This window comes from Eptatretus burgeri, chromosome 11, assembly GCF_056783735.1.
Source record: "Eptatretus burgeri isolate ZD-2024b chromosome 11, Ebu_testis_v1, whole genome shotgun sequence".
Classification (NCBI taxonomy): Eukaryota; Metazoa; Chordata; class Myxini; order Myxiniformes; family Myxinidae; genus Eptatretus; species Eptatretus burgeri.
Genome location: NC_140971.1, coordinates 17,505,418 through 17,519,319, shown reverse-complemented (window position 1 = coordinate 17,519,319; position 13,902 = coordinate 17,505,418). Strand labels below are relative to the sequence as shown.

Below are 13,902 nucleotides of genomic sequence, written 5' to 3'. Positions count from 1 at the left end.
TTCCCAGCGCATCTCCAAAAGCAATTGGCAAGACAATACAGTCCAAACCCACAAGATAAAAGATAACACAAGCACCAATGCCAGCAGCCAAGACCTCGTGTCGAATGTCGATGTTGTGGGTTGTTATATATATATATATATATATATATATATATATATATATATATATATATATATATATATATATAAATATATATATATATATATATATATATATATATATATATATATATATATATATATATATATACATCGTGGATCATTTAGTTTTAAGGAATAGCCAATCAGCGTATTCGATGTGGAGACCCTATTGAGCAGGTTACCTGATTGGTTGTAAGTTAGTTATAAATGTAATATAGTCATAATATGATAATATGATTAAGGAAAAGACATAAATTTACATTATTAAAGATGAAGTGCACATGCACCACGTGACCTTCACAACCCGTCAACCCTCCATCTTACAAAAGTAATTTTATAATAAAAATTAAAAATGTGTGTTTGCAATCGTGCTTACATTTGAAATTATGCAGATAATATCTGTTTTTGATGAATGGATCATTTAATAAATAAAACCGTCAACCGTCAAATGTCGCGAGTCGCGAGGTTAGTGACGCGAGTCGCGAGATTAGTGACACGAGTCACGAGGGACGAATCACAGCAGGAGAAAAAGACGTGGATGATGGATATACGAAAATGGCTCAGAAAAGGAAAAAAATGCAAGCGACGAAAATGAAGAAGATGATGAAAGACATGTTGTGGGAGGAGTTGGAGGAGGAGGAGGAAAAGACGATCATGTCGATGAAATACCGACAGAAGCTGGCCAACCTGGCCAAGCCAGCAACGTCAGCCCTGCGGCTGGAGCCCCAGCGCAGGCAGCCGAGTTTCGACGCTCGGCGGCGGCCTCGGGATCGGGTGTGACTGTCAAGCCGCTTCCCGATGATCTTGGAAGTGAGAGACCGAATCAAGTTGTTCTACAGCGGTACCCTGGCCATCTGTTGCAGAACAAGAGTCGCTCGTTTGTGTCCTCGTGGTACTAGACTAATGGATGGCTGGAATACAGTGTGCAGACAGATGCAGCATTCTGCTATCCATGTAGGAAGTTTAAAACGGCACATGGCCCAGTGGACTCTACTTTCACAGTGTGAGGCGACCGGAATTGGAAACATGCCGTTGAGAAAGGCAGGGGGTTTCACAAACACGCAACTTCAAAGGAACATTTAACTTGTGTTTTGAGGTGGAAGGAGAATGAGAGGCGCATCAATTGTGGTGAGGAGATTTCCACACTCCTCAATGCTGACCAGCTAAATAGAAACCGGAACTATGTGTCTGCTCTTATAGATGTTGTGGGATTTCTCGCCGAAAATCAGATACCTTTTAGAGGGAGCCTTGATAATTTTGAGGATATGCCAGACGGGTACAGTGGGCTCTTCCTCTCGTTTTTAAACTACACACTCAAAAAAGACACCGAGCTCGCCGAAATAATAAAGCATATCCCACAAAACGCAAGCTATACTAGTCCAGAAATGCAGAATGAACTGATCTGCACATTGAGTAATGTTGTGACAGATGCCATCGTGGAAGAAGTAGGCACATCGTGGTTTACCATCAAGGTGGATGGGACAAGGGACCCCACTGAATGTGAGAACATATCAATCATCATTCACTTTGTATCGGCATCAAATGAAGCAACAGAGCGTCTACTCACAATAGCTACAGCCCACGCTGGAGATGCAAAAACATTGACAGACCTAATAATTGCAGAGCTGACAAAAACAGGACCTGACACGTCAAAAATATTAAGTCGGGTGTACGACGGGGCTTCGGTAATGGCTGGGAAGCACGGTGGGGTGCAAAAGTTGTTGCAAGAGATATTGGAAAGAGAAATCCCCTCTGTGCACTGCTTAAATCACCAACTCCATCTGGTAGTTATCCACGCACTGACAGCAGAGAAAGCTGTCACTGATTTCCTCGAGGTTTGTTGTTGCCTGTAGAAATTCTTCAGAAAGCCCACTGTTGCTGCACAGTATAAAGGTGAGCGGTTAAAACGACTTCTTGATCAAAGGTGGACGGGACATTTAGCCACCGTGTCTGTGATCATGGGATCTTTTAAGGATATCACATCCTTACTGTCGGAGATTGATGCAGAGCGCGCCTACGGTGCAGAGATGAGGATGGAGGCGATTGGGCTTTTCCAGGAAGTCTCTGGGCCTGCCTTCATGTTCATTGCTATCTTTGTACAAAAACTGCTGATGTTGTTAGATGGCCCTAACAGATTCTTGCAGGCAGAGGACATGGACTTGCTAACGGGGTTGGAACTGGTGGCGAGTGCTACAGAGTGTGTGAAGAAACTCCGCTCTGAGGATGAGTTCACTGATCTGTGGAACAAGGCCTTCGATGCTCGCACTTCTACACCTGCACCACCAAAACGGAGACACACAATGCATAAGAACTTGGAACAGTTTGTAGTTTTGGAGACTACAGGACAAAACAACGACTATGACAAGACGGAACTGCAGAGGGTTTTTTACAGCGCAATTGACACTGTGCTTGGAGAGATCACTCAGCGCTTCAGTGAGGGCAACACACAACTCGCCTGTTCACTCACTGCCTTGAATCCTGAAAATGGCACGTTTTTGGATCCCCACTTGCTCCAGCACATTATGACATTAACAAAGTCAACCATCAGTGAAACAGCATGTGTGGTTGCAAAGCAGTTTATTCGCTCACAGACAGAAAAGCAGCCAAACGAGAGATTGACAACACAAAAACTCCTCTCAACATACCACAAATCGCTGGAAGCCATGCCAAGTGTAGAGACTGCTATGAGACTTGGACTAACATTTGGTGCGTCCACTGCCATGTGTGAAAACTCATTCTCAACATTGAGGAATGTCTTCACTGACCATCGACGGTCCATACGCCATGCACGCAAGGCACAACTGGTACAGCTGGCCTTCGAGAGAGACCTCACACATAAATGCCTGAATGAATGGAAGGAGAAGGTCCTCAGAAGATTCCACACCGAGACACGTCGCCTGCAGCTCTTCTTACAGCGAGTACAGCGGTATAAAAACTATACGAGGAGTTCAGATTGTGTGTGTGACTGCTGGCGATGCGTGTGTGGTTGTGGTTGCAGTGTGGTTGTGGTCAGCACCCGCCGTGGTCGGCTGTTTTGTACTTCTGATGTTTAAGTTAAATGTTGTGTTTGGTGCTTTGCATATCCCACATCTTGTGCTTTGTGCATAACCTTACCCCTGTTTAATTGACTGCTTTAAATGTGGACCTTGTGCTATCTTCAGGCCGGTCGTATTTGCTGTTGATAGTTTCACGTGATGATCGCAGGTCATAGCCGACTGTATCTTATTTCAAAGTGCACTGATTCTGGTGCCAACCTCCCCCGTTTAGTCATTGTATCTCTGGTATATTAATTTTCTAATGCCAATTCTTCACAACACCTTGTATAAGTGCACCTGAATTGGTGCCAATTGTCTAATCATTGAATATCTGCATTGTGAATGTGCCAGTTTGTTGCAGCTCTCCTGCATTCGAATAATTTTAGGCCAAAAACATCGGAACATATTAAATCTAGCTGAGATCAATTTGGTTAGTATGCGACGGCAACCTCAGTATAGATGTGTCAATGCTGCATGAATACAATAGTATACCGGGTTATCAAAAATATTAAATATAATAATTGTGCCCCCCCCCATCCAGTTCATATGCCCCCCTTAATACCGAGCCCTGGCTACAGGCCTGGCCCAGTCTTATATCCACATGTACAACAATAATAAACTAGAAGGGCGCATACCTCCGCCACGTAATGCCTGATCCACGAGAACATATTGGGCCCAACACATTTTTGAAATATCATGCTATACAGTACTATCTCGTTTTTGGCCCTATCTCTCAATGGTAAAGAGGAGGAGATTGGGACCATACTCTGTGCAGAGCGATGGTGCTGCTTAAGCAGTCTCCTTGGCTATTGGGCACAATCCTGGACGGTTCACCAATCCGACACAGTATACCAGCATGCCAGCACTCAATTTGCCAACCTCGGAAGGATGACAGGTCGAGTTAACCCCACCTGGTATTAACTCAACAGCTGAGCGGGATTTGAACTGAGGACCCTGGGATCCAAAGCCCATCACCCTAACCATTAAGTCAACACCAGGCATATGGTGAAGAATCACTTTTAAAATTAAATAATTCTCGTATCCAGATCTGGATTTTCACCAAAATCTAATAAATTTGTCCTTACCACACACCCAACGTGTCCACCAAGTTGCATCTGAATCCGTCCACAAGTTTTTGAGATATCGTGTGATATATCGGTTGAGCCCTATCTCTCAATGGTGAAGAATCATTAAAAAAAATTATTAGATCCACATCCGGACCCAGATCTTCACCAAAATTGAATCAATTCTTCCTTGTCACACACCCAACATGTCCACAAAGTTTCATCAGAATCCGTCCACTACTTTTTGAGATATCGTGCCATATATCATTTTGGCCCGATCTCTCAATGGCTAAGAATCACTTTAAAAATTAAATAATCCTCGTATCCAGATCTGGATTTTCACCAAAATCGAATCAACCTGTCCACCAACTCCACATCGGTTGGATATCAACCTGTCCACCTGTCCATATCGGTTGAGCCCTATCTCTCAATAGTGAAGAATCATTTAAAAAAAATTATCAGATCCACATCCGGACCCAGATCTTCACCAAAATTGAATCAATTCTTCCTTGTCACACATCCAACCTGTTCACCAAGTTTCAACTGAATCCGTCCACAACCTTTTTGAGATATCGTGCCATATATCAGTTTAGCCCCATCTCTCAATGGTGAAGAATCACTAAAAATATTCCAGTAGCTGGATCCGGATCTGCACCAAAATCTAATCAGTTCGTCCTTGTCACACACCCAACCTGTTCACAAAATTTCATCCGAATCCATCCACAACTTTTTGTAATATCTTGCACACATACAAACAAATATACAAACAAGCCGGTAGGCGACATGGGTGGTCGCTACATAATTGCATACCAGTCATACAGTTTTTGACGGATCTGGCTTAATTTTTGACAAAGGTTTATTATAGTGCGCATAAAAGCCTGGAAGCCAATTTTTGATTTTCGAAAAAATATTTTTTTTTAGGATTTTTCAAAAATTTCAAAGTCCCGTTGCTAGGCAACGGTGGTGTCCAGAGCAACGGTGCTCAAAGGCATACAACTAGATCCTGGTACGAACATACCTGTCAAGTTTCACCAAAATCGGTTGACTCCTCTGGCCTCCAGAGCTGTCCATTACATACAAACATACCTACAGACAGATGGAAAAACTGAGAATAAGGGTACTCGAGCGACCACCCAATAGACAGACAAACAAGATGCTGTGCAGAGCACGACACTTGCAAAATCCATAAAGCAAATTTGACCACAAAAATAATTGGTGGTTGAATTCAATGACAAAATCTGCAACTCCTCTTCAAATTTCAAGTGAATCGGATGGAAATTGACAATTTTAGAAATTCAGCCTATGTTGACCTTTTGGCCTATGTGAACCTACAAAATAATTGGTTGGTTGAATTCAGTGACCCAATATATATATATATAGTTACAAATTTGGAAACCTATTGCACACAACATTCAGGTCCTATCGATTAGTTATTTCGGTAAGTATGTTTTATAGATAGCTTCCTTGCTCTTGTCTAATGTGATGATTAAATGTAAATGCACTGCATTGTTATTTTGATAGTTAGGGTTTTTCTTTCGTTTATTTAACAACACCGACAAGAACAACAACTGCGGACCACTCCAGCTCGGAATAAAAGAACGACAACCCTCTGCTCCCTGCATTCTCCACGCGCTCGCTTGGCAAAGCGCCAAGTGGGGAAAAGGTTGAGCCGCGCCTAAAAACGATGAATGGAATGTTGCCTGAGCGAGCGCACCAGCGAGGATATAAAGGAGCAGAGGATCCTCACAGTCTCCTCTGGAGGCGTGGGGGTCTGTCTGGCTGGGCTTGGTCGTCGTCATCTTCTTCCTCCTCCTCCTCCGCCACACGATCAAGGGCTTGAGAAATACCGTCCCCCCACCACCCCCCCCGGCAAGAACCGAAAAGGGTCACTCGCTGGTGCCTGGATTCGGCTCGCCTCTCGCTGGGGCCGGACCGACCAACTTGAAGACCGCACGAGGCGGACAGGTCTAAGCTAGGTCTCAATAAAGACCAATTGGTCTGGTCATTTTGGGGTATTTGTGTGTGAGTGTGTGTCCTGTGGGCCCTGTCTTTAAGTAGTAAATTGTTTAAGTGCTTGTGCTGTATAAAATTGTAATTCTCAATAGTCGGTTTAGCTCTGCCCTTACGTGCTTCCCTCATTTCCCTATTGTAAATAAATATCATATTGTTCAATGTTTCAGCTCGTCCTCGTCCTTTCTTTCATTGACTGAGCGTGTCGCGTGCTGGGGAATTAGCAGCCCACTACCGTGGCCGTTGTAACAGGACAATCGGACCGACGGAACTCGGCGATAAAACCGCTCGGGTCGCACACGGAACGGGCACGCTAAGCAGCACGTTCCGTACAGGTGCCGTCGAGGGTGTGAACACTCAGTAGATCATCACGTGGTCTCTAGGTATTTAGAAGATTTGGCAAATAACCCTGCACCACGTGGTGGAAATATTGAACCTTCACGGTCCAAAAAAGGACCTGTACTCTTCAGACTTTTCTGAAGAAGTACGATCTGAATTTCGGGCAATCGGTCGAGCCGACTCGGCAGCTCCATCTCGCGGCCGACGTCCGGCCCCGCAACAATATCCTCTTCAAACGTCGAGTCATTCAGATAAAAATATCAGGATTTTAGAAATCTCACCTAAGTTATCGACCTTTGACCTATGTTGACCTTAAAAACAATACGCTTCTTCCTTATGACAAACTCTATCATGTGGTGAAGGTTCGTGAAGATCGGTTTTAAATTGTGACCTGTAGGCGACAGACAGACAAACAAAATCGACCAACCAATATACTTGAAACATCTTCGTCTTTCCAAGTAACAAACAAACGGACAGAAAGGGGTGAAAACTCATGGAACCTTTGACCACTTGACCCCATAATCCAATCCGTTTATCTTTTCATCATTATACATACTTGTACAAAGTTAGACTTGGTTCCCTTCAGCAGTTCTTAAGATATCGAGTTAACGAAAACCAATCACGGACGGACGCACGGACAACCCAAAAACATAATGCCTCCGACAACTTCGTCTGCTGAGATATAAAAACTGACAGATCTTTATTAAAACAAATATTTTTGGAAAACAGCACTCAATAATATCAAGGGGACAGTCTGTAAATTTGGCTGCTCTTCAATAAGACTCTGGAAAATATTACATTGAAGGCAAATAAAAAGAGGGTTGAAAATAGAACGGCACTTGTTTGAGCTCCTCCCTCTGTCAGGCTGAACAGTGTTTTTTGTATATACTGTCGAGTCTCGAAGGAGAGCTAAAACACAGAACATAAAACAAGGGGAGCAGGAGACAAGAGGGGTGGGAGAGGGAAGGAAAATAATTGTGGAACAGAAACATGAGATCTGTGGAAGGGAGAGGGATGGGGCAGGGTACACAGGGTGTACAAGATGGACATGACAGTGACTTTCAGGAAGAAAGCAGAGAAGTTTAAGGAGGTGGGTTTGGGTAGATTAGCGGGGGAAGAAAAGATTGTGGTTTTGGATGGGGGAAGATAAGAGGTGGTGGTGAGCAGCTGTTTTGAAGACCTGGAGGGAAGAGTGGGATTGAAAAGTGTGAGGGTAATTATTCCAAAGTCAGGAAAAAAAAGAGGAATGAAAGAGTGAAGGTAACCAGTGATTCTTGATTTTGGTAGTTTTACCCGAAGGGGGTTACTGGCGGACCTTGAGCGCTCTGCAGAAATATGGGGGGAACATATCTCAGACAGAGCAGGGGGTGAGGCCGGAGAGGAGACAGTAGAAGACAAACACCTCCAACCTGCGGGAGATACCAATAATTCTAAATGCCTAGGTTTCCACAGCATGAAGCCAAGAAAGGTGAGAAGCGGGAGCACCAGCCCAGAGGGGAGAGCAGTACTCCATCAAGCTGCGGACGAAAGCTTTGTTCGTGGTCAGGAGCTCAGGTGGGCCGAGGAAGGACCTTGCATGACGGAGGATGCTGAGTCGGTGACTGGCTTTGGAGGCCAGCTTGGAAATGTGGTTTCCCAGGAAAGACCATGGGAGATAGTGAGACCCAGAAGCTTGAATGAAAGGACTTCCTCAAGAGGATTGTTGAGAGAGTAGATTGAGGGGGGGGGTTCCAGACGGTCCTTTTGGAGAGACATAGTGAGTGTGAGATTTGTCAGGGCTGAAAGACATGTTCCACGTGTTGAACCAGCTTGTGATTTTATCCAGATCTGCAGAGAGAAGAGGCTACTGCTTGCCGATCTGAGGGATGACAGATGGTACGGCAGAGGGTGGAGTCTTCGGCAAAGAGATAAAGAGGATTTTCCAGAGAGTCCGAGAGATCATTGATGAAAACCAGAAAAAGAACAGGGCCTAGAACACTGCCTTGAGGAACTCCAGCCTGGACAGGAAGAAGGGATGAGAGAACTCCATTTAGGGCCACACGTTGGCTGCGACAGGAGAGGAAGTCTGCGAGCCATGAGTAGATATGTCCTTCGATACCATAGGAAGGGAGTTTGGTGAGCAGGGCAGGGTGCCAGACTGTGTCAAAAGCACGTGATATGGCTCTGATTTCATGTCCATTGAGGACCTCCATCCATTGTTGGGAGAGCAGAAGCAGCATGTCCTAGGTAGAGTGACCTGGTCTGAAACCAAATTGATGATCGGAAAAAAATCAAGCCATTGGAGAAGAGGAAGGATTTAATGTCTGAAGTGATGATGGATTCCATAACCTTGCTGATTATTGGGAAAAGGCTGATTGGTCTGTCGTTGCAGGGATCTGTTTTTGCACCTTTTTATACAGAGCGGTAATGTTTGCTGATTTCCACGCAGATGGCAGATGACCTTGAGCAAAAGAGAGGGTGAATATAACAGAGAGAGGGTGAGCAAGAGCAGCAGAGCAGGTTTTTAGGACACGTGGGCTGTGATACCGTCTGGACCGGTTGCAGAATCTGAGTTGAGATTTGACAGCAATCTCTCCACCTCGTCAGGAGAAAAGGACAGAGTCCAGGAACAGGTGAGTGCGACTATTTAAGGTGGGCACAGAAAGCGATGTGTTTGGGACACAAGATTAAGAAGAAAACAGAGTTAAGGCATTCAGCCTTTTCACATGCAGAGTCAACTGTGCGGCCATGTGAGGAAAGGGAAGGGATGAAGAGGAATGTACACCAGAAACTGACTTAACTAGACGCCACCACGATTTGGAGGAGGGAGACAGGTTTGAGAGTTCAGACTTGAGATTAGAAAGATGTTGTTTTCTGGCTCTCCTGGGGGTAAACACACTTGTTCTGAGCTTTGTGGAAGGAACTGAGATTGCCTTCAGTTGGATTCGCCTTCCATGAGGCGAAGGCAAGTTGTTTCAGGACAACTTCCTTACCACAAGCTTCAGTGAACCAAGGGCGGGAGGAAGAGTTTGACAACTGAAGACGAGATGGGATAAATCTGTGCATGAGAGAGGGGGAGCAAGTTTCTTTGAACGAATTCCCAGGACGAGTTGATGTCAGAGGAAGTAGAGATTGGAGACTAGGCTAGAAGTTTGATGGCTGCTTGAAGTCCCTGCCAGTCGGCCTGAGTGAAATGCCAGACTCGACGGTGCTGAGGTGGTTCTCTTACAACAAATCTGGGAACTCCATAGAGGGCCAAACGTTTTGTATCCTATTGAGAAGCGGAATCTGCATCCGGACCTGAACCCAAATTGAATGGACTTGTTCTTGTCACATACCCAACTCATCCACCAAGCTTTGTCATCTGTCCACAACTTCTTGAAATACCATGTTATACAGTACGTTGTTTTTAGCCCTCTCAATGGTGAAGAATCCCATAAAAATTCTAGCATCTGGATCCAGATCAGGATCAGTCAAAGTTTCAACCTATCCACCAAGTTTCATCGAAATACATCCACAACTTTTTGAGATATCCTGCTCAGACAGACAGACAAACAGACAGGGGTGAATTAACATAACCTCCATCCACCTTTGAGGTATTAGCAGTGGGGTAAAGTGGTGGGAGGGGTGGAGAGATAGCTTCAGCAGACCATAAAATGACTACAAGCAATTTACATCAAACAAAGTTTTGATTCAAATACCTGCAGCAGCTTGCTGTGGAGACTACTGTTATCACAGATACCGTCAGTACACCCAATAGATCAGGGAAGAAACCCAAAATGTGGACTGGCAGATAGCCCAATGTGAACATAGCCCAATCTTATGGGTGGTACGATGATTATAGGACCTTCAAAGCCCACCAGGAATTAAGGAAATGCAAACAAATAACCTCGACATGTTCGGCCCGATTGTTCAGTATACCGAACGGGTTTCATTTGAAATGGTTAACAATGGACAATCAGAGCCCTCCATCAGTTAAAAGCTAGATGTTGTGGTATTTGTGAGTTAGCATAAGTAAATGCCTGTAAATTAAAGATTAAAATTGACAGTTACATGTTACAAGTTTCGTTTAGCACGGATTGGTAAATTGTAATATAAACTGCTTGATGTAATTAGCTAATTTTGACTGGAGATGGCAGTATTGTACTGTAAACAATACTGGTATTGTTCTGTGATAATATATATACATATACATCTATCTGCGAGAGGGAGGTGGAGAGAGAGACGGGTGACGGTGACGAGCTGTGTGTATCCATCGTTCCCATGCTCCGTTTAACTCTGATGAGTGATCGAGGTGATGTCCAGAGTGGTTTTTAACGTGTGGAGCCAATCGTAATGAGGTTGTTTAAAACTCATTAACATTGTGTATCGGGAAAGAATTCCTTGGAGCTCTTTAATCATCTTGGACGGGCCAGCGTACGAGAGAACGAGGTGAACACGCGTGAGTTGTGCCGGTAGAACTGGGACACTCGGCGGCGGAAAAAAAACCCCCCAAAAAACTCAACGCGGGACTCGGAGTTGGACATTGTATGGGACAGTGAACATCCTCATTAGACACAAGTTTCAAAAAAGTCCCGCTGTTGATGCGGTCATTGACGTCACTCGGAAATCACAGAACCCAACTGACAAAGATCCATTTGAGCGGTAGCCGACCGGTACGTTCGTTCAGATGCGTGAAGTACAAACCATAGATTTCAGTCGTTAGAGAACAGGCTGGGTTTGGCACCACGAACAACATAAGTACACTAAGGGGAAGGAAAACCCTAAGGTGTGTGTATCCCCCGACCCCCTCTAGTGTGGATGCAGAACGTCCCTTCCGACAGAAGTTAGATTCGTGCCTGCGTCACACCAGGGAGACAGTTTACAGTCGTGTCTGGAATCGAACACACACCAGACCACTCACTCAAAGGCAAATCCGTATCTCCGAGCTGTCCGTAGTATCCCACAGACTGAATGAACCACTTGAGCCTCAATTAGCCAAGTAAAATCGCAGCCTGTCTGAATGCGAATAAGCAAATGAATTTGGATTCAAGAGACTCCGTGGTTTTAATGACCTGAGTGACGTCACGTAGAACCCCTGGATTTTGAGATACGCCACAGTCGTGATGGTCCATACGGCCTTTTTCTTTGTTTGCACTTGACGATGACGCCGAGCTCTCGAATCTCGGACAGCGATATGAATATTTACGATCAGAGGATAAAACCGAGGGGTTAAAGGCGAACAGTACTCACAGCACTGGTTTTCTTACCTCATCGTTAAACGTCAACCGACGGGTCAACCTCGTTGTCCCTCTACTCTCAGGCCTTCACACATCGCCCGAGAAGTTGTCGTCCTTTTGGGTGTGCGAAGGAGACATAGATAAAAACACACATCGACACCGAGACAAAATCGTATCTTCGCCGTCCTCCTTGCCGTCTCGATTAAATCTATCGAACCCTCGGTCTCCCTTTGCTCTCGCTACCTTGTCCTCAGCTTCATGTGAATATAGCTGCTTCCTTAACCTCGTTTTTTTATTTTTTTTTTTATTTTTTTTTTACTCCTTTTAACATCAGAAACTCGTTTCCTCTCAAGCGTAGTGCTTCCTCCTCTTCCTCCTCCACCCCTTTATACCCCTTTACCTCGCCGATTCTTCTTCTTCTTCTTCTTCTTCTTCTTCTTCTTCTTCTTCTTCCCAGAATTTAAACCACGCCCACGCCTGACTACTTCCAGCCCTCCCGATATGGACATTAAAACGTTGAGGTTTACACATCGTAAACTATTTCAACCGCGACGCTGGCAGGATGGCCGACACCGAGACTCCGAGAAATAGCCACACTCGGTCTCTTAGCTGTGTATCCTGGGTTCGAATCCCAACCCGGCTATAAACTGTCATCCTGGTGTTTCACAGGCAGGGTGATTCGTCGTTGTGTGTGCTGTAATACTCGGATGGATGTTAAACTGGGCATCTCGTCTGCTGATATAAGTTGGTGGACGTTAAAGATCGCATGGTGTCCTTCACGAAGAGGAGGCGAGCTATCGCCGGCACCGTGAACAAATTCTAGATTCCTGCCCTCACCTTAGTCGAACGACAGGCCTGTCCAGCCGGTTCGTGAAAGACTTGGACCAAGCTTTCCGGCGGACAACCCCACAAGAACGTGGGAACTGGGAATAATTGTGGACGTCGGGGAAGAAGTGAAAGAAAAAGAAGAAGATTCACAAACTCAACAACGTCGTACTCTCTATCTGAATTTCATCGGGGTTGTTTAAGGTTTCAACGGCGAATGATCAAACGATTAATTGGCGAATTGCTGAACCCCCAGAAACATTTCGTGTGATTTCAAAACTACATCTGATGAGATGCTTTTCAGATCCTCGTCAAATTTAACCAGATCTCATCATCTCTTCAAATTTACCCAAATCTCGTCAAATTTAACCTGATCTCGTCAAATTTAACCAGATCTCATTATCTCATCAAATTTAACCTGATGTCGTTAAATTTAACCAGATATCATCATCTCGTCAAATTTAACCAGATATCATCAAATTTAACCAGATATCATCATCTCGTGAAATTCAACCTGATCTCGTCAAATGTAAGCAGATCTCATCTCATCAAATTTAACCAGATCTCGTCAAATTTAACCAGATATCATCAAATTTAACCAGATATCATCATCTCGTCAAATTTAACCAGATCTCATCAAATTTAACAAGATATCATCATCTCATCAAAATTAACCTGATCTCGTCAAATTTAACCAGATCTCATCAAATTTAACCAGATATCATCATCTCGTCAAATTTAACCAGATCTCATCAAATTTAACAAGATATCATCATCTCATCAAATTTAACCTGATCTCGTCAAATTTAAATCAGATCTCATCAAATTTAACCAGATATCATCATCTCGTCAAATTTAACCTGATCTCGTCAAATGTAAGCAGATCTCATCTCGTCAAATTTAACCAGATCTCGTCAAATTTAACCAGATATCATCAAATTTAACCAGTTCTCATCATCTCGTCAAATTCAACCTGATCTCGTCAAATGTAAGCAGATCTCATCTCATCAAATTAAACCAATCTCGTCAAATTTAACCAGATCTCATCAAATTTAACAAGATATCATCATCTCATCAAATTTAACCTGATCTCGTCAAATTTAACCAGATATCATCAAATTTGACCAGATATCATCATCTCATCAAATTTAACCTGATCTCGTCAAATTAAAATCAGATCTCATCAAATTTAACCAGATATCATCATCTCGTCAAATTTAACCTGATCTCGTCAAATGTAAGAAGATCTCATTTCATCAAATTTAACCAGATCTCGTCAAATTTAACCAG

At 44.0% G+C, this 13,902-nt stretch overlaps 1 protein-coding gene across 4 annotated transcripts in view; it reads right to left on the bottom strand.

Moving 5' to 3' along the window:
• The window catches only part of RSPRY1 (ring finger and SPRY domain containing 1), a 117,444-nt gene extending 105,233 nt beyond the window's left edge, over positions 1-12,211 (bottom strand). Inside the window, exons 1-2 of one of the 4 annotated variants that reach the window (XM_085845386.1) lie at positions 11,818-12,177; positions 5,259-5,326 (exon numbers count right to left, since the gene is read on the bottom strand). The gene's annotated coding sequence lies outside the window, so the exon portion shown is untranslated. The other 3 variants (XR_015049107.1, XM_085845388.1, XM_085845385.1) reach the window with 3 other exon arrangements.
• Positions 12,212-13,902: the final 1,691 nt, after the last annotated feature.